Source organism: Tauraco erythrolophus, chromosome 16, assembly GCF_009769465.1.
Source record: "Tauraco erythrolophus isolate bTauEry1 chromosome 16, bTauEry1.pri, whole genome shotgun sequence".
NCBI classification, from domain to species: Eukaryota; Metazoa; Chordata; class Aves; order Musophagiformes; family Musophagidae; genus Tauraco; species Tauraco erythrolophus.
Window position 1 is genome coordinate 19208818 of NC_141480.1, and position 23621 is coordinate 19232438.

General features: G+C 52.5%; 1 protein-coding gene across 1 annotated transcript in view; it reads right to left on the reverse strand.

The window, feature by feature from the left end:
• SIL1 (SIL1 nucleotide exchange factor) overlaps positions 1–10781 on the reverse strand; it is a 103564-nt gene extending 92783 nt beyond the window's left edge. The window contains exons 1-3 of the mRNA XM_086621488.1: positions 10757–10781; positions 9858–9963; positions 6826–6995 (exon numbers count right to left, since the gene is read on the reverse strand). The gene's annotated coding sequence lies outside the window, so the exon portion shown is untranslated. The remainder of the gene's footprint in view (positions 1–6825; positions 6996–9857; positions 9964–10756) is intronic.
• Between the last annotated feature and the right edge of the window lie 12840 nt (positions 10782–23621).

Consider the following 23621-nt stretch of genomic DNA (forward strand, 5'->3'; position numbering starts at 1 on the left):
AACGGGAGGCGGGCTGAAACAACATTCCCTTCGCTGACACCACGAGGAGGAGGAGGAGGAGGAGGAGGAGGGCCAGTTTGTCTTCCCCAACTTCCCCGGTGCCCGCGAAGCCGCGGCTGCCAGTGAACAGACTGCGCCTGAAGTACCCGCCAGCAGAAACAATTTGTCATGTGTCAGATCAAATAAACTCTTATGAGACCACTGTACTCCCTGAAGCAGACGGCTGCCAAACTCCAAAGGAGAAATCCAAGAAACCTAGCTGGCCGGTGTCAGACCCGAGTGCTTACGAAGACCAGGACACTTTTCATTTTTAAAACACATCAGTACAACACAATCTGTTCCTGCACGACGCTCCCATGCAAGACAGTCACCAACAATATTCATTATTAAAAAGAATTGGGTGTTTAAATCATCACTCTGGGCTGAAGCTCCTCATAGCCCAGAAACTTCACGTTCCTCATCCAGCAGCAATCATCCTAGGGAGGCATTCAGAAGGCAAATGTTTGTCAAAGAGCCTTGGCGCAGTAACGTGCTGCGATGGGTTATCACCCATCTGAGCAGGCACTCATAGAATCACAGAACGGTTTGGGCTGGAAGGGACCTCGAAGACCATCCAGTTCCAACCCCCCTGCCATGGGCAGGGACACCTTCCACTACACCAGGTTGCCCAAAGCCTCATCCAACCTGGCCTTGAACACTGCCAGGGATGGGGCAGCCACAGCTCCTCTGGGAAACCTGTTCCAGTGCCTCCCCATCCTTAACATAAAGAATTTCTTCCTTATGTCTAATCTAAATCTCCCCTCTTTCAGTTTACAGCCATTGCCCCGTGTCCTGTCACTGCATGCCCTTGTCAAAAGCCCCTCTCCAGCCAGCCTCACACTCTTACTGGAAGTGAATTCCCCAAAAATTGAATTATGGATTACTTTTTTTTTCTTTTAAATATTCCTAGAGTCTTTTTTTTTTTTGTTGATTCCCAAGTACTATCGCAGCTTTCCATGCCCTGGGTTCATGTCATTCCAGGCCTTGTGCCAAGGCCTCTCACAGGTCCCCCGTTTACTGCAGTCCTGCAAGAACCATTAAAGCACAGGCCCTGGGCTCTCCAGCAGCACGTCGTTCTCTCTCTGTTATCCTGCTGGGCAGGAGAACAAGCCCCTAAACCTGCTCTGGGCACATCTGCAAGATTTAATTACGCCAGCCAGTACCATGGGGAACCCAAATCACTCACCTGCTCCTGCAAAGACAAGGCTCACGAGCTTACTGGTCTGCACGGAGGGCAAATCCCTCACTCCAGGGCTCAGCCACCAGCTCCAGATGTTCCAGATGCCAGTGTGCTTCACCTGGGGTCAGTCAGCTGAGCCTCACCACGGCCAGGAAAACCGCTTCTTCCATAGAAGATGAATAATGGCCCCAGAAAAGCTTGTCTGCCCAAGGTTCCTGGATGGGAAGCTTGACCAGCCCACAAAGAAAGTGAGCGTATTGCAAAGCGAGGGTAAACGAGGGAAGGGCAGGAGATCCAAAGAAAGGATGAGATGAGCAGGAAACACTGCTTCAAGTCACCAAAAACCACCTGCCTGTCCCAAAACCCTCGAGTTACACTAAACATCAATAAAAAGAAGTGAGAAAAGGCAAAACCTGGTAGCCTAAAGCAAGGAACAGAGGAAGAACAAGGTGGCAGGCACAGGGCGTTCCCCTCCCTTGGCATTGGTAGTACCAGCGCAAACCTCAGCTGTGTGGGTTTTTTTTTTCCAGAATTTATTTAAAGAGCATCTGATGCTTCAGGATGCTTCTAAGTCATATTTAGACACTGTTTTACGTGTACCAGGATGCCTCCCCAGCCATAGAGACTGGCATCAAGCACAGGACACCGTCTCACCAGCCTTACTTGGACAGGATTGCTGTTTCCTACGGACATCTCATCCAGTGCAGAAAACACCATCAGCCAGTACGTGCACCGGGAGAGCTGTAAAGCACTCGTGCCACTTCTTTCCAGCACGGAGCAAAACACAGGCTGCTGCTGTAACGCAGGAAGTGTTAAACCGAGAGCTCACGGAGGAGGAGGTTAGCAGGCACACGTCTGTCATGTACAGCGAAGCTGCAGAGCCGCCAGACAAAAGCCAGGTTCCTGCAGCCTCTCCCAGGCTTTACACGCTCCAGTTTCCACCCAACAGCTCTTTGGATGGCGACCCACCCCGAGCCAGCCGGCGGTGAGCCGTGCCAGTGCCAGGCACAGCCAGCCCTCACCCCCAGCCACCCCGTTGCCCCAGCCCCGGATCCATCCGCAGGCAGGTTAAGGAGGCAAAGCTTTAGGCATCGATCCAGGACACAGCTTGAGCTCGCATCTCCCAAAAGAGGACATGGGGTTCTCCTCTGAAAAATCTACCTTTTTAGCAGCTCTCTGCCTTGGAGAGATTTCAGAGAGAAATCACAGGGCTGCGGTGCTGCAGGGGTTCAGGGCACCCGCACTGATTTCCTCATTTCTGGTTTGGAAAATCTCCCAAACACAAAGAGAGAACAAAACTCACACCGGCCACCAGAAACCAGCCGGAACTCAACGATGCTCCAGCCAGCGATCGCGCTCTGCTCCTCAAGCGATGCTCTGCGCAAACCCCAAAGGAGGAGCCCGTTTCCTTCATCACCGATGAATTTCTTTACCCCTAGAAAACTTGCAGAAGTGCCACACTTGTGAGTGCCACGATGGTTTCCAACAGTCTCCCGCTGCCGTCGAACAGACTTCCCAAGCTTCCCTGTGTACGTTTTGTACCTGATGACCCCACGCTCACTGGAAGAAAAGGGATGAAATCCACTCAAGAACCACTTGCTTATTCCTGATTTGGGTACAACAGTGTCAAATGCAACATCGTTTTTACCTCCCGGCGACCTCCCTGCGCCAGCGCTGGCACACAGCACACCCAGCCACCGGAGACCGGCGTTTCCCACCGAAGGGATGAGAAGCTCACACCCAGCCTGCTGGTTTTGTAGCCCTCACGAGGGTCCATCTCTACAAGTTGTAATTCATTAAGCAAGAGCAATACTCAAAACTTAAGTTCAGAGCTTGCAGTAGAACCTAGCTCACCCAAGGCTCCTGCTGGAAATTTTCCAGAGTTTTAACAGTTTATTTTGTGGGCAGGAAGAGATCAAGAAAATTAATTAAGGCAGAGTAAGAAGAAAAAACTCCCCTTTAAGTGAGTAACTGCACTAAAGCAGCAGCCGTGAGCACGCCAAGTACATTTTAAGGGCTCTGCATTTTCACTTCCAGTCTTGGAAAAGAAACTGAGTGACTTTGTTCTGTATGCATATTGTCCACCATTTGTTATTGTCTGTCTATTGATGCTTACTTGAAAAACAAAATTTAATTAAACCCCACAGTACTGCATAGCCCGTCTGTGAAATATGCCTGCATTAGTGGATCATTACAGTAAATGAAATACAGCTTCGTACCGTATTTTTCAAACAACATCCCAAAACATTTACAAATTAAATAATACTCTTGCAGAGAGAAATTAAGAGACACGGTGTTTAGCAAGGGCAAAGAGATGTTTACAGATGAAGTCTGAAACGAGACGTGGAGGCAGAGAGGCGCTGGAGGACTCTTCTAGACCTTGTCAAGACGGATATTCACGTACCAGAAACCAGACAAAGAGCGTGCCAGCGCCAGGCGAGCAGAAAGGGCAGAGTGCCCAAACCCCCACGGATGTCAGCACAAGCCCGTCCAGGGTCTGGGGTACACTGGCACAGTCTGCCAAGCCGGGGAGGTGCCTGCGCTTCTCTGCATGCAGGAGAGCTCAACACACCCTTTGCACCCTTTGGAAACCCGTTCAGAGCCCCACCAGACATCGGGAAGCGAACCCTCGCAACCCAGACCCTCAACAGGCTGAGAAAAGGGATGCAGAAAGGTGCTCTCATGGCAGGATGAGAAATATAGTGCTAATATTTACAGGGAAGAGAGAAACAAAGGGAGCTTTGGTCTCTCAGGGTAAGTAAAAGCACAAGCAGGTGAGTCAGGTGTTGGTCACAGCAGCAATGACTGATGATGAACAAAGCAAAGGCACGTGTTAAAAAGCAAGTGAATATTACATGAGCCTTGCAGCTCAGGCTTGAAGAGATCCAAGATTTGTCTTTTCCTTAATAGCATCTGGGGCAATGCCAAGCGTTCTTTGACAAATCATTTACTCCGAGAAATCATTTTCCCTAAACAAGCGTAGCCCACTACTGCATCCTTCTTCACGGGAGCCTGGAAAAGGCTGTGCCCTGCAGCTCCTACAGCCCCGTCTCCATGGTGATGCACCGATGCGGGTACCGACTCCAGCAAGAAGGCAAAGCTCCCCAAAGAAAAGGCTGAAGATGGCAGAGCTCCCACTGGCACGAGCCCTGGAGAAAGGTGGGCTGCGTGCGCCGAGCGTGAGCAGCGCTGGCGGACAGGGCTTGCGCCAGGAGCGGAGCATGCCGGAAATGAAGAAGAAAACCTTGCAAGGGCACCTCTGGATCCATTTTACAGAGCTGCTTCCCACGCCAGGGATCAGCAACCGACAGCCGGATTCCCATCGGTCCTGCTGAGTTCTCATCAGCACGTGAATCTATTATTTAGAGGAAAAATGTTTAGCTTGGCATACAATCATCGAAAACCATCAACTTCCAGCCTATGCGGGGCTTCGTCTGCGGAAAGAATCCTTCTCTGTGAATCAGGGACTCCTCAGCAACTTCATGTCACAAAATTAAAACGAACAGCTGCAGCACGAGGCGATCCATTATGCATTGCCCTATCAGTCCTACAACAATAATGAGCACTGGGACCCCAAGACACTACACAGCACATAGCAAGGTTGGGCAAAAAACACCGGAATATAGAAAATGGCAGTCCAGGATCCTTCCTAAAGGAAAAATGTGGTGGCAGAGGGGCATTGCGAGTGACATTGGTGTTGAGCAACCTGGTTTAGGGACCCTGACAGTGCAGGGTGAATGGTTGGACTCGATGATCTTGAAGGTCTCTTCCAACCAGATTCTATGACATAACGGAGCTGGCACACAGAGCACCCTTTCAGCACTGGGGAAGGAGACTCCAACGAGGCTGTGCAGGTCCAAACTGTCAAAGGCAAAGCAAGTGCAGCACTCGTGCACTAGCAAGGCGGTTGGCTCCTACCTGCTGACATGCCCTCCTCACCTCCCATGCCAAAGCCTTCTCCGTCAGGATCAACATCCCACACCCACTCGCCCGCACACCCCGGCACCCACACTCCCATCAGCGGGCAGCGTGAAAGACGCCCCGCAGAACCCAGGCAGCTTCAGGCTGGCTTTGTGCTTTCCAGCCTGTGGCAAAGCCTCACTGACACTTAAAAGCAGCTGCATAAAAGATGAAGATTGCTGAGCCTCCTGCAGCCTTCCCGAGGTGAGAGCAATCCGCGCGCGCCGTCATCATCAGGCAGCAGGAACGCGCTGAACGCGGGGCGGCTAGACCGCGGCGCGAGGTTACAAACGACCGGGCTTCCCATTCACAGGTATTTCAAGTGCTCACCAGCACTCTTTTCCACCTCCGAACACACCCAGGCCGAGGTCTGAACATTTAAAACAGACCAGACTGCTGCTCCCAGTTCGCTGGAGGAAATAAAGGGAATGAGATGTCCGATAGAGAGGAGGCGACGCAGCCCAGACTCCTCTGGAAGTGCCCTACTACTGCGGCTCAAGGTTAAACATCCCATTTGCACTAATTTCTCACTCTGCCTCTCTCAAAAGCCGTGCCAGGTAATTAGAATCATTATAACTATTATTAGGCCATAATATTATTATAGCATTTTTGCTACACTTGACATCTGTTGGCTGATAGATTTAACTGGTACATAAGAAATAATTGCACAGAGATTTCTTGCAAACGAGCACCAACACGGAAGACAGTAAAGCGTTCTGTGTTGAAAAAGTTAATTTTATGGAAGCATGCTTGAAATAAAAACTCTAAAATTAACAGTTAAACCTTTAAAAACTTTCATTAAAGAAACCAGCTGGGTTTAAAGTAGGCAGCGGTTAAAAAAATTCCTGTCTTTTCTTTAGATGCTTAAAGGCATATACCTGACTCGGTACGCATCTTCTTCTCGCCTACTCCAGTGACCCAGAGGTTTCTAAATCACCCTCCCATCCTCCTCCTCCTCCCTCTGCAGCAGGCTTTTGAATGCTCTGGGCAAAGAGCCTGACTGCGCAGAGAACCAGCATAATCAGAACTCTTACAACCTGCTCACTGAAAATCATATGGAATTATCAGCAAACACACATCTAGAATAAAATACAGCTTCTTGCATCCCACGAAGCTCAAAGGGCTTTGCAAACTGGACTCGGGATGCAATTTATCCACCACTGAGACTCAGCTGTAATCCAGAGAGGAACACAAACCTTTCTACCAGTATTTAACTAGAGTACGCAGCCCCCGGAGAGAAGTAAGGAAGAATCCAACAGAAACCACAGGAATGCTTTAGGGAGGCTGAATTTTCTCCCCTGGAACTGAAATTTGGTCAGGACACCCACCATCAGTCGTGGACCACTAAAGCAGAACAAACAGGGCACAGTGTCTCCATCCTGTTGATGATGTCCTTGAAGCACGGCCTGAGCAAACAGCTGTGGTCGGGTACCTGGCCGAGTTCCTCAAGGTACCAGCCTCGAGAGGTGGAAGAGATGAAAACCACAGAGGAACCCTGTGCTGTCCTTGAATTCAGTGGGGCCCAAATTTCACCCCACAGTTACACTGATGCGCAAAGCAAGACAGTACAGCGGGTGGAAGGGCACTTCAGAAAAGGACCAACCTCTTAAAATTCAAAAAGCTGAACGCAGCAGCTCAGTACTCACAGAACTCGGGGGCGGTTAGAGCTGGTCCTGTTTGGACAGGCACGTTTTCTCCAGTTAAATGTATTTCAGTTAAAGCAGCTCCTCTTCCTTAAGCTTAGCTCGCACTGAGAAGGTGACCGGCAGAGCCCCGGTGGAATGAGGTATCCTGCAGCTGCTCCCGCGGCGACACACTACTCGGGGATAAAAATGAGTGTAATTAATTTTTCCAGAGCAAGTAATTTTTTTTTCCCCCCAGAGCAGAGCAACCACCCAAGGAACTCGAGGAGAAAAATGTATTTTTACTGCCTTAGTCACATACAGACAAGCCTAACTCTCACTGAGGCCAGACCTATGGAAAAATAAAGGGGAACAGGACACTACAGACACAAATACCCCCCAGAGCAGAGACACCTGAGGAGCTCTCTCTGGAAAGCAGGGCTGAGCAACTGGAGGACTCTCTCCGAGAGATGCTAGTCAAGAAGCCCTGGTTAAACGTAGTTCATGAAAGCTCTTGAAAATCATCTGAGTCTTTAGAAATGGGACACAAACCCCCCTCTGCCTATCCCACCTCCAACCAGCACCACAGTGTTAGAGCAGACTTTTCACTCCATCCATCCAACACTGCCAGGCAAACCAGAGGAATTGGGACTAGGTGAGCTCACCTTAACGAGGCACAGTGTTCATTACTAAGAAAACACCAAAACCAAAAGCAGCTCCCACACACATACACTTTTGGGGTAGCTATGAACAATTCCCTGTCACAAGGGGGGAAAACCTCACGTACGGGCCCTCGGAGCTCAGTCCAGGTCTGCTTCTACACATCCTTGTCATTAATGGCATGAACAATGAAAGAGAAAGCACTTTTATAATAAAAGCTGAAAGGATGCCCAGCAGTTAAGAGCTGGAAGCACTCCGGAGGCCATGATCAGAATTGATAAACTGAAGAAAAGTTCCAAAAACACTTACGAATCAACAAAAAGAAAAGCAAGGAAAACAATGCAAAGAACCGCACTTGGAAACAGCAAAAACGAAGATCAAGCACACAAATAAGCACGGGGGAAATCTCTCCAGACAGAGGTAATGCTGCGGAAAATCAGGGACTGGACTAAAAACGTGACATGTGTCAGTGTCGTGACACCACAGCTCCAGCTGCAAAGAGCTAAACATCATTCCGTGATTTAAGAACATAAAATTCCTAATTCTGGGCCAGAAGGCCATGCCCAGTGCCAAGTACCACCCCTAAGAAAGTCCCAGACAAACCAGAGGGTCTGGGCAACAAGCGGAGCAGTCAGTGGTGCAAAACAAGAGCAGCTGTTGAAGGTTTCTCCATCCCTGCTCCCCTCCAGGGCCGTTATCAGCTCTCAGCATTTAACAGCTGTTTACAAGGACAACCATCCGTGGGGCTCCCCATTCCAGGAAGGCAAGAGACCACGCAGCCCACTTAATTTGCTGTGAGACGAGGTCAGGCTCTCAGAGAGCGGGATTTCGTCGAGTCCCAGAGGGAAGCTGCCCCCATCCAGGCCTGTGCTAACATCCATGGCTGTCCCACCTGGAGCTGAGTATCTCTCACCCGGCCTCAAGACAGGCACATGGACAAGGAGGCTTTTCCAGCCTTGCATTTCATTTTAGCATCTTCCATCTGGTCACTCCTACATCGCCACAGCAGTGACATCTTAGAGCTAAATTAACAGCTTCCTTTCCCCAAAAATACAATAGAGCTCCTCACCCTGCCGGAAGGGCACCCACGCAGCGACGCAGAACGAGCGCGGCCAGAACCGTTTCAATTCACGTCTTCGTTACCTTTCACAAAGCTCTTCAGCTCAATTTGCCACCAAGCTACTTTGGTGGCCAAGAAGGCCTTCCCACGCGCTGCAGGGCGAGGGATGCTGACCTGGGCTGCCCGTGGGGAACGGGAAGGCTTCCCTCCTCCCCTCTCACCCCCAAACAGCCCCACCGACCTCTGTGATGGGCTATAGCCCATAAGGGTCACCACCCAGCTAAGGGGGCATGCCCTCCCTACCCCAGACAGAATCATTCCAGGCTGAAAGCAACAGAAATCATTCAAACAAGGTGTTGCGACGCGGGCGAGAGCGGCTGTGCCTGCACAGCTGATGCCATACACGCACAGCTGCACCAATCCCTGACCAAAAGCTCCACAAGAAATCCAGCAAGGGGGCAAGACCTACAAATCTTATGCAAAAGCAGGACTTAAATTCCAGGAACATGTAAGATTTCCCAGCGAGGCGAGAGGGTTTGGAGTATTTTTGAGCCAGAGCTTTAGGAACGAGCTGCCTCGCGAACCGCAGCCAGAAGAGCTTTGACAAAGCCTTCGCTAGCACGCGCCGTCTCCTTTCGCAGGGCTGCTTCCCCGAAGATCCCCAGTGTTGTGTCATTTTTCATTTCAGGTGCCAAGAATATCTGCGTGTTAATAAAAAATAATAACTAGCTTGATAGGGAACTGCTCAACAAAGCGCTCGGCAAATCTTAATTAAAGCTGATTCACCTGCCTCAGGAGTGCAAGTTCAACGTTTCTCAGAGGGGAAGGCAGAGCAGTGAGAGAGCTGAGGTGGGTTACAAAAGCCACTGAGGGAGTCAGTAGCAGAGAAGATTAGCACGTAGAAAGGTTATTATCCCTAAATTTATCCCAATAATCCACTGCCTTGCAAATTCTCAGAGCATAGTTGACAAGCTTTCAACCACACCTGCCCAGCTTGACCACATCTGTCTTTAAACAGTCTTCCATTTCCATGCCAAGTAAGAGTAGACAGAGGGCAGGTTTGGGGGTGCTGGGGAGTTTTCAGGTGTTTTATTGCTCAGGCTGAAGAAACTCTCAACTGTAAAACAGGAGAAGGCGGCAGCAGTAGCACCAGCACTGGTCTTGTGCTGCTTTAGGGGACAGCATTGCGGGTTCAAGGGCTGTTCTGACAAGTCAATAGGAATTGCCAGTTTCCAGCTTATTTCTTTAAAAGGAACGTATTTGTGTCCCTTCAAATCTAGTTACCACGTGGTGACACGGATGGCAGACCCCAGGGACTCGCAGATGCTGCTCTCACCTCAGTTAGCTGCACTCCGATATTAAAAGTTTCTGGGGCAAGATTTTGGATGCTTCCACCAGAGAAACATCTCGGAGGCTGCTGCAAAACACCAACACGGTCCAGGCTGGTCATTTGAAGGCAGGGTTGGTGGAAAGGGAAAAGAGGGAAGAAAAGGAAGTCCATCCCTTAATAACACTACTCCCAGAGCACAAAGGAATCCAAAAATGTTCCCTGGAAGCGTTCAAGGCCAGGTTGGATGCGGCTTTGAGCAACCTGGTGTAGTGGAGGGTGTCCCTGCCCATGGCAGGGGGTTTGGAACTGGATGATCTTTGAGGTCCCTTCCAACCCAAACCATTCTGTGATAACAGGATCAGACAGAGCCGAAACACTGAGGTAGCATGCTGGGTAAAAGACAGGGAGTGTCACAGAGACTTATCTGCACTTTAAAGGTTTCCTACCCGGCTGGAGCAGCCTCCTGGCACAGAGAGAGCTCTACCAACAGAAGTGCCTGTGCAGATTACACTCTTTTGTCAAGCAAATTCAACAGTATCAGTGAAGTCACACTTTCTGGGTTAGTTCTGGCAGCAAAACACTGTAAAAATAAATAACTTGCCCCTAACAAACTGTGTCTGCAGAACTTGTTCGTGTAAACTTAGGCCATCTTGAGGGGCGGGTAGTGTTGATTATTTGTCAAAGAATACTTCTAACACGAGTGTTAGTCAACTACTGAAGTCAAACGTTTTAAGGCAATATTCCAAACAGTGTTTATATAAAAAATCCCATTTGCTCAGTTTTCACTCCCTGGCTTTGCACAACATGTAATTTCACTAGTTCGCCAGCAAGAGAGCCATATGCAAGCTTGTACAAAAATAATTAAACAGTTTTACAATTCAGGCCTCGTGTTACCAAGTGCATACCCTGAAGGAAAATCCATTTTATCGGCCCAGAGTCACACCAAAGCTACCCAGGCCGCTTTATTCCCAGCTGCAAAGGGGCCTGAGGTCAGCCAGCCCGTCCTGGCGCTCGAGGCAGAATCCAAACCGCTCCCGTTGTGCTGAATTCGTGGTTAAAACCCTTCAGTGTAGGTGATCCCTGTGCCCGCCACAGGGCGCTGGTTTCCAGTCTGTTCCAGAACACGCCAGCCCAGCCGGCAGGCCTGACTGCCCAGCCCGCCCCAGGCAGCCCCTCGGCCCCCAGGCTGAGGGCAAAGCCGCTCCCCCACCCCAAAGCAGCCCTCTGGGCCCTGCGCCCTCAGCGCCGGGGCAGGGCCCCCTCCGCGGGCAAGCAGTGCGGCGGGCAGCCTCCCCGCCCCGGCGAGGCCTCGCTGCCGGCTTCCCTCCAACGGGGGCACGGCACGCTCCGGCGCGGGAGGAGGCGGCCCAGCCCGGCCGGGCCCCGCAGAGCCCGTGCGCGGCCCGGTGCCCCGGCACCCAGCGGCGGCGCGAACCGGGGGCCGTCAGGGCAGCGCTCCCCCCCCAGCCCCGGCCGCCCCCCCACTCACCGCTCCGCTCAGCGCCCGCCCCGCCCATCCACATCGCCTTGGCCCCGCCCCCGGGCCCGCCCCGCCCAATCCACACCGGCCGACGCCCCGCCCCCGCCTTTGGCCCCGCCCCACTCTTGGTCCCGCCCTCGCTCTAGTCACGCGGGCCGACGCCCCGCCCCCCGCCCTTGGCCCCGCCCCCGCCCTTGGCCCCGCCCCCGCCCGTGGCCCCGCCCCCGCGGCGGCCGCCCGCGCTCCCCGTGAGGCGCCGCCGCCGCCGCTCCCGCCCGGAGCGAGTTTGTCCCGTGTGCCGCGCCGCGGGCGCCGGCTCCGGGAGCGGCCCGAGCAGCAGCCAGCGGGCTTCACCGGCCGGGCAAGAGACGCCCTAACGGTGGGCAAACAGGCTGGGCCGGCCGGCGGGCACCAGCCCCGCCGGCGCGGTGCCGGGCCCGGGAGAAAGCCAGTCACTCTGACTGATGGACGGACGGACGGTCGCGTTTCCATACCGGTTTTAGGGCAAAAGGGTAAAATAAGCGGCTTTTCCGAATCACCGCTGCTTGCTTTCGGGGTGGCCTTACGCCGCTGCTGTCTGCGGGCAGAATCCGAGCGACGGGACCTTCGCCCATCCCCCGGGCTCGCCCGGCACCGCGGGCACGGCCCGCCCTCCCCTCGGCCGCCCTCCAGACAGCGCCCCCGTCATTTTTCACACCTTTCGAGGGAGGTAGTGAGGTCTCAGGTGAACACAAGGGTGTTAACTCACAGCCTTGGCACCACACGTCCCCTGGACCGCGCTGAAGGAGAGGTGAGAAAGTCAGGCTGGCAGGCACGGGCAGTGCCACGCTGCCCACAGGCCCCTTCTGCCTCGGCAGCTCACAGCACAGTGCTGATTAAAATCGGGTGCCAAAGCAATTCCCACCCCTCTCCCAGCCAGTGACTGGGTGATGGCATTGCAGAAATGACGGAAAAGCCACAGACGTGAGCTGTGCAACCCCCTCCCTGGCAAGGGCTGGGCTGTGGCTGAGCAACGAGCGATGCCTGAGAATACTCACGGGCTCCCCCGCACACCAGGCAGCAGCCAAAAACACACTTCTGGCCCCAAAATTACACCTTAATTATCCAGTTCAGGATGCTCAGAGGCAGCAAGCAACAACTGAATGGGATGGCACAGTGTAAGGGGACTGGTGGGAAGCTGCGTGCCTGCGCTGTCCCCTGGGCTGTTGCCATAGAATCACAGAATGGTTTGGGTTGGAAGGGACTTCAAAGATCATCCAGTTCCAACCCCCCTGCCATGGGCAGGGACACCTTCCACTACATCAGGTTGCTCAAAGCCTCATCCAACCTGGCCTTGAACACTTCCAGGGATGGGGCATCCACGACTTCTCTGGGAAACCTGTTCCAGTGCCTCACCACCCTCTGAGTGAGGAATTTCTTCCTTAGATCTAATCTAAATCTCCCCTCTTTCAGTTTAAAGCCATTGTCCCTTGTCCTGTCACTACACGCCCTTGTAAAAAGACCCTTTCTGGCTTTCCTGTAGGCCGCCTTTAGGCACTGGAAGGCTGCAATCACCCCAGAGCCTTCTCCAGGCTGAACAGCCCCAACTCTCTCAGCCTGTCTCCATAGCAGAGGTTCTCCAGCCCTTGCATCATCTTTGTGGCCTCCTCTGACCTGCTCCAACAGCTCCATGTCCTTCTTGTGTTGGGGACTCCAGAGCTGAACACAGTATTCCAGGTGGGGTCTCAGGAGAGCAGAGCAGAGGGGCAGAATCCCCTCCCTCGACCTGCTGCCCACGCTGCTTTGGATGCAGCCCAGGACACAGTTGGCTTTCTGGGCTGCAATCACACATTGCCAGCTCATGCTGAGCTTCTCATTGACTAGCACTCCCAAGTCCTTTTCCTCTGTGCTGCTCTCAATCCATTCTCCACCCAGCCTGTATTTGTCCCAACAGCTCTGCTCACTCATGCACCGAGCTTTGCTGCTGGCAACACAAAGATCCTGGAGGCAGCATGTTGATTGTAAGCAAACCCTAGCTTCCATTTCCAGTAAATGAAATGCTTCCAGTCTTTCCAGGCTGAATATAAGCACCTCAAAATCAGAATCCAGAAGCAAACCCTACAAAACCCATCAGGAGCACTCCACAGATGTATTGGGGTTTAACAGTGTGATTTTTCAGGCAGCTACGTGATGCCTGGCAAGAAGTAACTCCTGGCCTTTGGATGCATGAAAGTGCTGTCGTACTCCAGCCTCTTCCCTCTCCCCCCTTGGGCACTCTGGGCCCTCTTGGCTCCCTGAGCAGCATTGCCACCAGCTCGGCAGGGAGCTCGTCCTTCCATCTGCCCAAACCCACCGTGGTTTCCCTGGTGGGGCAGGCAGGCTGGATCCAGCTCTTCCCCTTGTTTCTGCCTGGTGGAACAGCACTAACAAATGATCAGCCATCTCCCTGAAGCCACGGTGAGCCCCCTCTTTCAGGAAGAGCAGGAGCAGCCATAAAACCCCTCCAGGCACCAAAACCCAAGGCCAGCAGTCAGGCAGAGCTGGCCTCTCCTCTGCTTGCAGCCCAAGAGCCAGAAGTCAGCTGGGGCACAGAGAAGAGTTTTCCCTGATGGCGCTGCGGCAGGGTGCCGGCACGTGGCCTCACCGCCCCACGGCACCCCCGGGCAGTTTGGGAAGTCTTGCTGAGATGCTCGGTCCGCTGTTGCAGAGAGGAGCGCTGCTGCATCCTCAGGCGATCCCAGCCTAATCCCGCTGTCTGAAACTGCGCACACATCAAAGAGATTAGCAAACACGCTCTGCATGTATTATCGTTCGCATTTCGAGTTCCTCTGTTTGATCTGATGGGGTGGAGGGTTGGTTTTTTTTTTTCCAAAGGTATTGGGGAAGATGGGTGTGAGAGAGTAATTTAGGGCTGGGAGCAATTTTTCATCAATCTACTTAAAGACAATCACAGCACTAGGAGGGAGGCCTAATTGGGGAGTTGTGTAATTAGTTTTTATGTCACTGCAATTATTCTGTTGGCTACATAGAAAGAACATGGCAAAATGCAGCACTTAATTCTAAATCAAGACTTGATTCTCTTTTAGGAGGTAATTGATGTTGATCACATCACTTAGCGGCGACTATAAAATGTGCTGTTTAGATTGCGAAAGGATGGAGAAAAGGACTGAGCAGATAGGTAATTGATGGATCTCGGGCTGCACGGGTGGGAGGCGGCATTAATCCATCAGACTTCAGTTGTCTTTGTTTCCAGCCACTTCTGGGTATCGTTAGCGGCCCCGAGCGTTAACGAGCGCGGAGCTGCTGATCCCCGCGGCGAGCGGCCGCTCTGCCCCTGGACAGCAGCAGCAGCCAATGAATTTCCACTTAATGCAATCGATTCCTTGGATTAAATACCTTCTCTTAAGGGCAAGAGTTACTCAAAGCGGCCCAGCTTTGAGCACAAGCTGGGATTCGGGGCTGATCTCCCTGCGCAGAGCATCCCACCCAGGTGTGCACCGGGTCCTGCCCGCTCCCCTCTCCCAGGCAGGGACCACCGGGTGCCACTGCCCGTCTCCCATGGGCTGCCTGCAAGCCCGGAGCCACTGGCACCCCCAACTACCTGCCACGGGGACCTCGGCCTCCCTTATCAATAGCACTCAGCTGTTTGAAAGGGGAAAAAGAAAAGCTGAGGATGCAGAAATGGGTTATTCCCTGCGAAACGGCACTGACGGCTGCTCAGTCAACAGCTTCACAAGTTTAACAGTGAGCTAGGCCAAGGGGCCAGAAAAGTCGGGCCAGTCCTATGCCTGAGCAGCACCGAAGCAGCAGGGAGAGCTTGGTTCCCCCCACACAGGACGATACAAAACTTGCCCTTGCTCAGCACTTGACACCGCACTGTCACGCTAAAGCAAATAAAACTTTTACTCGCCTTTGTGACTGGCCTTGATTTCAACATTTGCTGCTTCCCGGGCGGGAGCTGAAGGTGTGATGGTGCCTTCACTGCAGGGATGGTTCTGAGGTGACTCAGGCCATCAGAAATGAAGATTTTCTCCAGGGAAAGGCATGTGGGTTTGTTCCTGGGTCTGCCACATGCTTGGCTGGAGCCACCTCCCCATTCGGCTTCTCCAGCAGCTCAGCCATGGCAACGTGTTCACAGGGCTCCTGCACCAAGGTGCTGTCTCCAGAAGGGTTTGAATTGTCCTTTTCCCCCTGGGAGGATGCCCAGAGAGAAGCTGCTCTGGCAGCCAGGAGAGCCTTTTCCAGGGCATCCCAGGTGGGCATGGGTTTGCTCCCATCCCAGGGCCAAGGCAGGCTGGGGAGGAGGATGACGAGGGATGAAAGGTGTTGTTCACCTGGATAATAAGCAAACTCCACAGGCTGCAGGAAACTTGTTAGACCAAGTTTCCAGGCAGCAGGTCTGGACTTTGCACTCCACGCTGACACCAAAATAGAATCATAGAATGGTTAGGGCTGGAAGGGACCTAACCATAGATGGAGCTAAAATAGATGGAGGATCTAACCTAAAATAGATGGAGCTGTGGCCAGACAGTCACTGGGAAGAGGGCTGTCATCTGAAATACCTTTCCCCTCTGGCCTTTCCTCCCTCCCTTCCACTCAGCCTCTTGTGTCAAACTGTAGCTCCAAAAAATTAGATGAAATTCAGGTTCCAGTGGGTGTAATTGTTTAACGACCTGCAGATCCGGCTCCATGCTGCACCACCTCCCAGTCTGCCCTGGCCGGCCTCGCCACCGCTGGAGCTGGCAGCGCCACTCTCCATGCTGAGATGGTGAAACGTGCCTTCGCAACTCAAGGAGCGAGTCATGACCCAGTCTGAGTTCAGAGCAGATGATTTTTGCAGTGTGTGTGCATCCAAAGGGGACAGGGGTGAACCCCAGGCTTGGGATGGGTTGGCATCACAGCTGCAGGGTTATCCCTCTTACTTTTAAAAATGCTTTTTCTCACCCGTTTTGCATGCTGGGACCCAGGGGTTTTTGCAGGATGTGTTCTGCCACGTCAGCATCAGCCTCCCCAAATTGCCGTAAGGATCAGATGGGTCGATGAGTCCCACTTGCAGCCTCTCATCACCACCAGCCCAGATGCTATTTCATTCACCATCAAAAAAAGGAAAAAAAAAAAAAAAAAAAAAGACTCATCTGAAGGCTTTTGCCATCAATCCCTCAGAGGCTCCGGAGTGGTAAATGGAACACGACGAGCCAAGGGCTGCCCTGCTCATGGCGATGCTCCGCCAGCACGGCCAGAGGCCGAAGCACGAGGGGTTTCTGGGTGAGCTGCTGCCCGTGCCACAGTGGCACAGCTTGGGGTCAGGATCCTGGTGGGTGTCAGTCCCTGACGACTCTTCTCCCTTTGGAATGCATCCGCAGGACAGCTCGGCCCTCGTGGGAGCCTGGCAGCTGCAGGCAAGCTCTGCCTTATTTCAAGAGCCCGGCAATGCCGGATGACTCCAGCATTTCATTACGCGTTATTAACGACGCCGTTCATCACAGCCAAGTGGTTTGCCACACACAGGCTTCCCACCAGGCTTCCCTCCCTCGCTCCCGTTTGATATCAGGTTTGGATTAATTTAGGTAAGGTGGCAACAGCGATCAATTCCGAGCCACTTGCCTGTGCCAATGCACAAACGATTTAGAAGCAGAGAGGAGAATAAAGCCCACAGCGAGAGCAGAGGGACCTGGTGGCTCCAGGAGGGAACATCCAGTTTTTAGTGTCACCAGCTCAGCTGGGACCACATGGGCAGCAGTGTCCCAGGGACCCTTTCTAGAAGCAGTCATCTCTAATGACCTGAGCAGGAGCCTTTCCATGTGTCCGAGCAGGGATTTAGGTGAGAATAAAATCATGGGGTGCTGGAGGGGGACTGTGCAGGCAGCAATGCGGCAGCTCCATCCCTCGTCTCCTCCCCAGGGACACCCAGGCCCTTGGCACAGACTTGCTGCCCAGTTATCTGCTGGCAGAGCAGCCCAGGCTGAGCCAGGCTCCCTTGGCCCACAGGCAGACAGTCCTTCCCAGGGCTGAAGGTTTCAGATCCTTGGGAAGCTCCCATCCCTGCCACTCCGGCTGCTGGCCCCAGGAGCCACATCCCACGCTCCCACCTCCTCTTCGCTGCATCTGAAGCATCCCCACACCGCAGCACACGTGGGATCGGGAGCAAGCGCGAGGACGATTAATAAAACACTCCCCGTAAGGTGGAAACAAGGAGGCCATAAATCTCGGTGGTGTTGCACACTTAAAGGAGAGGGGACGGTTATGAGCTGTTACTCCCTGCAAAAATGGGCTTTAAATCATCCTCCAGCACCAATGCCCAGCACCGGGTGCTCCAAAGCTGTCCCGCAAAGCCTTTGCAGCTCCTTTCCATCCTGGCACGAGTGACCATGGCACTCGTTACCTGGAGATATTTACTGCACCCCAGCACCCACATTCTGCTGCTGCTCACGGTACCAGCCAGCATCCAGGAAGAAAACAGCCCTGGAAAACACCAAGAAGACCAAATGTACTTTTTTTTGGTTGTTTTTTTGAGGGGGTGTTGGGTTGGGTTTTTTTTAGGGTCTCAGGTGCATATCCCTGTAACGACCAGGCTGCAGTCTTTGGGAAAATGGCTGGGGTCACACGATGGCAGGACACAGGGTGCTCCGCAGCGAGGACCCGCTGCCCCGTCCATCCCGGCAGCGTGGCGGGGGAAATGAAGATGTTATCAGGCAGCAGCACGGTAATTGAAAGCCTTTTTGCTGCTGGAGCCCCTCGAGGCTGCCAGTCTCTCGGCTGAGCTGCTGCTCACTGACACTCTTTCATTTCCTCTCCGTTTCGTCTAAACTTTCCATTGGATTCCTCATCCATCTAAACTGGAATGATAAATATGGAAATAAAGAGGCATTTACAGCCCCTCTCCTGGGCTGGGTTTGTATATAAACAAGCTGTGCCCGCAGCACCCTCCTCTCTGCAACTGCCAGCCCAGGGGCAGCAGGGGGAAGCTTTTGGGAAAACCAAGTGGAAAAGAGCTGTAGGTGCTGCCAGCCAGGTCACTGTGGGGAGAAAACATCAACAAAAAGGATGGGACAAGCGAGGCCCATGGGGATTTCTGTGCAGAAGTAGAAGGGTAAAAGCAACAGCTGAAGAGCTGAAAGTGTGAAGTGTGAAGAAAGGCTTCAATTTTCACAGAATCTCTTAATCCATTAACCACTTCTATACGCAAACCTCCTTCTCGCTTAATACCATCTCAAGATCGTCCAAGATGGTAATAACTCTTTGGCAGACGAGTAGGAGGAACAAGGTGGAACAGGCTGAAGCTTTGGGCTTGTCTCCAGGGAGAAGAGACCAGCCAGCAACGAGCCAACACAGGGATGAGCAGCGATGAAGAGCATGGACCTGGCAGCAGGAGAACCTCTGGGGACATTAGTTTCAGCAGAAGAGGATGTCCCAGTGCCTGTTGGCTCTCTGGAAGTTGCCTGCAAAGGCTGGAAGAAGCTGCCTGGGTGCCTGAAACAGAGGTTTAGGGGGTTTAAGAGCAGACTCAAGTGTCTTCCCTACCCCTCTACCACCATGCCCTTCCTCTCCATTCACACTGCTGCAGCACTCCTTTCCCTTGCCCTCAAAGGGCTGGGGTGTGTGAAAATAGTCCTGGACACAAAGGGAAGCACTGCCAGGACAGCAGCTGAGCCCCCAGCCCCGCACCATGGGGTAGAAGACCTCAGACATCTTTGGGATGCCATCTGAGAAGGCTTTGACCTGGGCTCCAGCCCCAAAAAGGCTTCTGGATTCTCCACAGCACCTTTCTGCTGGTCGCTGGGGACCTCCTGGTGGTCACAAGCCTGGGAACCCTTCGGCTAACGGATGGGGTTTGCTGCAGAAGCATGGAGGTGAGGGACACAGCATCTTGGGCCAACGGATTCAGAGCTGCCCAAAACAAGTCCTTGCCCTGAGGGTCCTGAGCTGCTGCCTACAACAAGCATCACCCTGTGCATGACAAGCAAGGGTTCCTCTCTGTCTGATGGCGGGTCTGGTTTAAGCAAGATGCTCTTCCTCGCCTTTTTGTTGGCCAGGCCATGGCCTAATCCATCTCCCGATCCTCACCTAATGTTTTTCTCAGGCTTAGTCCTTTCTGCTTTAATCCCATGAGCTTCCCTTTACCAGCAACACTAGCTTCATCCCCAGGCGAGGTCTCCTTTCCCATGATAGTCCCGCAGACCTCAGACTTCCCTGTCATCCGGCCAGTGAACATAATATCTACAAACCCAACTGCCTTCCTGAAGCTGTTACCTGCTTTCCTCATGGGAGAAAAATAGGAAAAATTAGTATGCGGCTTCTTCCTCGAGAAATCAATGCGATCTCAACTCACTGTGAAGTTTCCTGACTGTTAGAGATGCTGCACTGGTAAAAACTAATCCTCAAAGGAGAAAGAGTGAGGAAAAAAGAAAGAAAAATAAATTCCAGTGACTAGATGAGGCTAAAATGTTGCAGAGGGCTAAATTCCTGCTAGTGCTGGAGCTTGTTTGGAAGTCCCAGAGGAGAGAGGGCTGCGGAGTGGATTCAATCCAGCTGTTTATCACCCAGCTAAGAATCAGCTGTAATTGTTAATTCTAATTAAAGCTGTTGGAAAAAAAAATTGTAATCAAGAGTTTCCTTTCAAAAAAAGAAAAAATAAAGACATTTCAGCTAAATTAAAAAATTTTTTTTAAAAAGGGGGTAAATGTTGAAAATTTTGAAACAACCCATTCAGCATTTTCAAGATGAAAAGGGATATATTTTTGTTGTGAAATGCATCATCAATTCAAACGTGTGCTATCTTACAGTCTGAAGAGCAAAAATAGTTCTCAAATCAAAGCAAAAATGATATTTTTAGGCTTTTTCTTTAAAAAAGCCTATCTGGGGGTTTCTATCCTAATTAAGAATGATTTTTTTTTTTTTTTAATGGAATAAGCTGTTTCTAGTTAGCTCTACTCTAAAATGCTGGGCTGGTGCTTTTTCTGGTGTGTCCACTCACCTGTGCCCAGGAGACACGGGCCATGCTTACACCACCCTGCTCCCACTGCCAGCACTGCCTAAATCATAGAATCACAGAACGGTTTGGGTGGGAAGGGACTTTCAAGATCATCCAGTTCCAACCCCCCTGCCATGGGCAGGGACACCCTCCACTACACCAGGTTGCCCAAAGCCCTTGTAAAAATCCCCCAGGGCTCAAGTCAGGCTTTACAAGACCTCACAGAATTAAACCAGCACCAGTAAAATGGCTCTCAGACTAACTGGGTTTTATTTTGATAGTATGATTTAGAGTAATTAGAGATCCAGAACAGCCCACTTACGTGTTCAGGTCGGTGCCGTGCAAACCCCCCTCCAGCTCTCCTCCACAAATTTAATGCTGGACCTGGCTGCTTGCCCCACAGAGCTTCTTCCTTGCTGAAAAGGGACCTGGTGGACCACTGGAAGGAGGAAGGTTGGCTTTGGTTAGCATTGCTGCATGTGGAAATTCCTAAGATGAGCCCTCAGTAGAACTGGAGGGGCTGGGGGAGAGGAGCAAATTGTGATGCCCATGCTCAGGGCCAAGGCAGCTACTTTACCATTTGTGCATTCACAACTGAGACAGACCCTGCAGCTTGATGCCGTGAGATCTGCCACAGATCCCAGAGGTGGCTTGTGTCCCAGGGGATCCCCCTCCATAGGATTAGCAGATCCCATTTATCACGCTGAGAAAGCAGCTTAGGGTCTGCTAGATGAAAGGCACTGAGAAACGGATTGCAGGTTGCAATGTCTTCTGGATGGGAGCACTGAAGAGGGAGAGAAGTGAAAAAATGGGGGTTGAATAGGAGCTGGAAGGGGAAGGGGACACCAGGGAAGGAGGCTCAGCCAGGGAGGAGCTCGGCAGGACAGGAGGGATGGGAGGGGAAGGGAGCAGAGCTCCAGGGCTCTGCCAGAGACGAAAGGAGAAAAAGAAATTGCTCTGCAGCAGTTTCAACCGAGAACAGACGGGAACTGCACAGGCTCCTCATGCTGCCCGAGCACATTCTGAACGACAAAAGGACTCGGTCTCTGGCAGCTCGATGAAACCCAGGCAGGGCTGGAGGGAGGGCAGCTGGGAGAGGGGCTGCAGGCAGGGCATGCTCCTGCCCAGCCAGACGTGGAGCGGCACTGCTCTTGGTGCCAGTGTCCGCCCCTCCGGCAGGCTGATTTTGGTTTATATAACCTTTTTCGATCGCTCTTTCCTCTGGGCCAGGGGAGGTTGCTCTCCAGCTCCACAGCAAAAGGAACAGTCCGACTGGCATCTCCCTGCACTGCCCAGGAGGGACACATCCAGCTACAGCCTCAGAGACAGCCCAGCAACAGATCCTGCCCCAGTGCCATCCCTGGGGCAGCTGCGCTGGGGAGGGCTGTCACCCCAGGAGACAGCACAGCCACTGATCTATCAAGGCAGACAGATACTAAGCCCCGGTGAGAGACTGCAGGGCCCTTGGCCAGGGAAGGAAATGCAGTTGGATCACGGCTGCTTCTCGCAGGAAGCGACTGGTGGATGAAGCCTGAAGCATCCAGCAACAAGCCTCACGTTAACCCAGCCCTGCCGCTTCCTCTCCTGACGCAGCCACTGAATACCATGGCAAAACAGCTTCCTCCCACCACGTCCCAGGAGGGTCCACAGGGAGTGTAGAGACTAACAGGTTTTGTACTTACTCTCTTGCGACAAGATGATGGGCCCAGCAGAGAGGGCAACCAAGATGACCCCAGCAGAAACATCACCAGCAGGCACAGTCCCACACATCTGAGCACAGCCCAGTGCTTGTTATAGGGTCCACCAGCAGTCCCAGATACAGCTTGCAACAACTCAGGTCCAGAGCCCACCCAGGAACAAGAAGAGATGAGCCAAGGACAAGACTGGAGGCATGAATACAACATAGGTCCAAGGTTCATCTAGAGAGTAGGGCCAGAATCATAGAACAGTTTGGGTTAGAAGGGACCTGCAAGATCATCCAGCTCCAGCCCCCCTGCCATGGACAGGGACACCTTCCACTACACCAGGTTGCTCAAAGCCCCATCCAATCTGGCCTTGAACACTGCCAGGGATGGAGCAGCCACAGCTTCTCTGGGCAACCTGTTCCAGTGCCTCATCACCCTCTCAGTAAAGAAGAGACACAGCTACAACACTGGTCCAAAGGTTCTTTGAGGAACCAAGCCACCAGCAGTGCAGAGCCAAGGGGTCACTCCAGGAGCAGAGCCAGAGGTAGGGCTGGAACCAGGTGCTCCTGCAGCATCACTTAGGGAAGAAGTGGAGCTCTAAGGCTGAGCTTAAATGGAGCTCCTGACCTATAGGTATCAGGTGAGGCCGGTCAGGGCCCTGAAGGGCTGTTGGTCCTTTGGGGCTGATCCAAGCTGCATATAACCCTCAGCAAACAGAAACCACCCAGCAGGTGAGCACAACTGTGGTAGCCTGACCCAGGCAAAGTGTCGTCTGCTTTGATAGCAGCAACAAGGGCTGAAATGGAGCACGGTCCTGTACGAGCCAAGGCTACTGCTGATGCCTTCTCCTGAGATGACAGGGCAGTGTGCGGGGCTTGAGCGTCCTCACCAGTGGGGCCAAGCTGAGCTGTGGGCTATGGGTTATGCCATGGGTGGCCAGGCTGCATTCCCCTGAGGGCAGGGGTAGCAGGAGGGATACAGAGGAGGTAACACACTGCACTGGGGCTTTACAGACCTAACTCAAAATAAGCCTTATTTAAAAAAAAAAAAAAATTATTTTTCTCTTTTTGTTATTATTTTAAAGCTGTAAATTATTGAAAGATTTATCATTGCTCTCCCAAATCACTCTCAAGCAAACAAAAGACAGTTCTAAATCTGACAGTGCTTTGCAACAAAAGGAGGTGGGCGCATTTCGCTCGTGATTTGCTCTTGGCTCCCTTTAGCCAAGTCTTAAACTACTTCACTGTTTGGTCGGATTAGCTGTGTCTCCTCGGGAGTAGAGGAGGCCCTAGAAGAGATGGACATGTTGCAGGTCAAGATTAAAGTGCTCTGTGTGCCATTAGCTGTCAAAACTGTTAACAAGCTTAAATCGGTGCAATTAGCTGGCTCACAGGTGACGGGAGCATGGGCTGCAGCTTTTCATCCCGTGTGCCATGTGCTTAAAGCACAGCCGTGGCGTTAAAGGGGTGTGATTAAAAGCAAGTGTCAGGGGCTGAGACCTGGTGGAGGAGCTCAGCAGGCAAGGTTAGGTCCACAGCTTCTGCTGGGGTTGGACATTCCAGGGTTTGGGAGAGATCTCCAAGCGTTAGCAGAGCTGGTTTAGCTTTTAAGTCTGTAATGCCATCTTGTGATGATGGCTGGGAAGTGGAAATTGC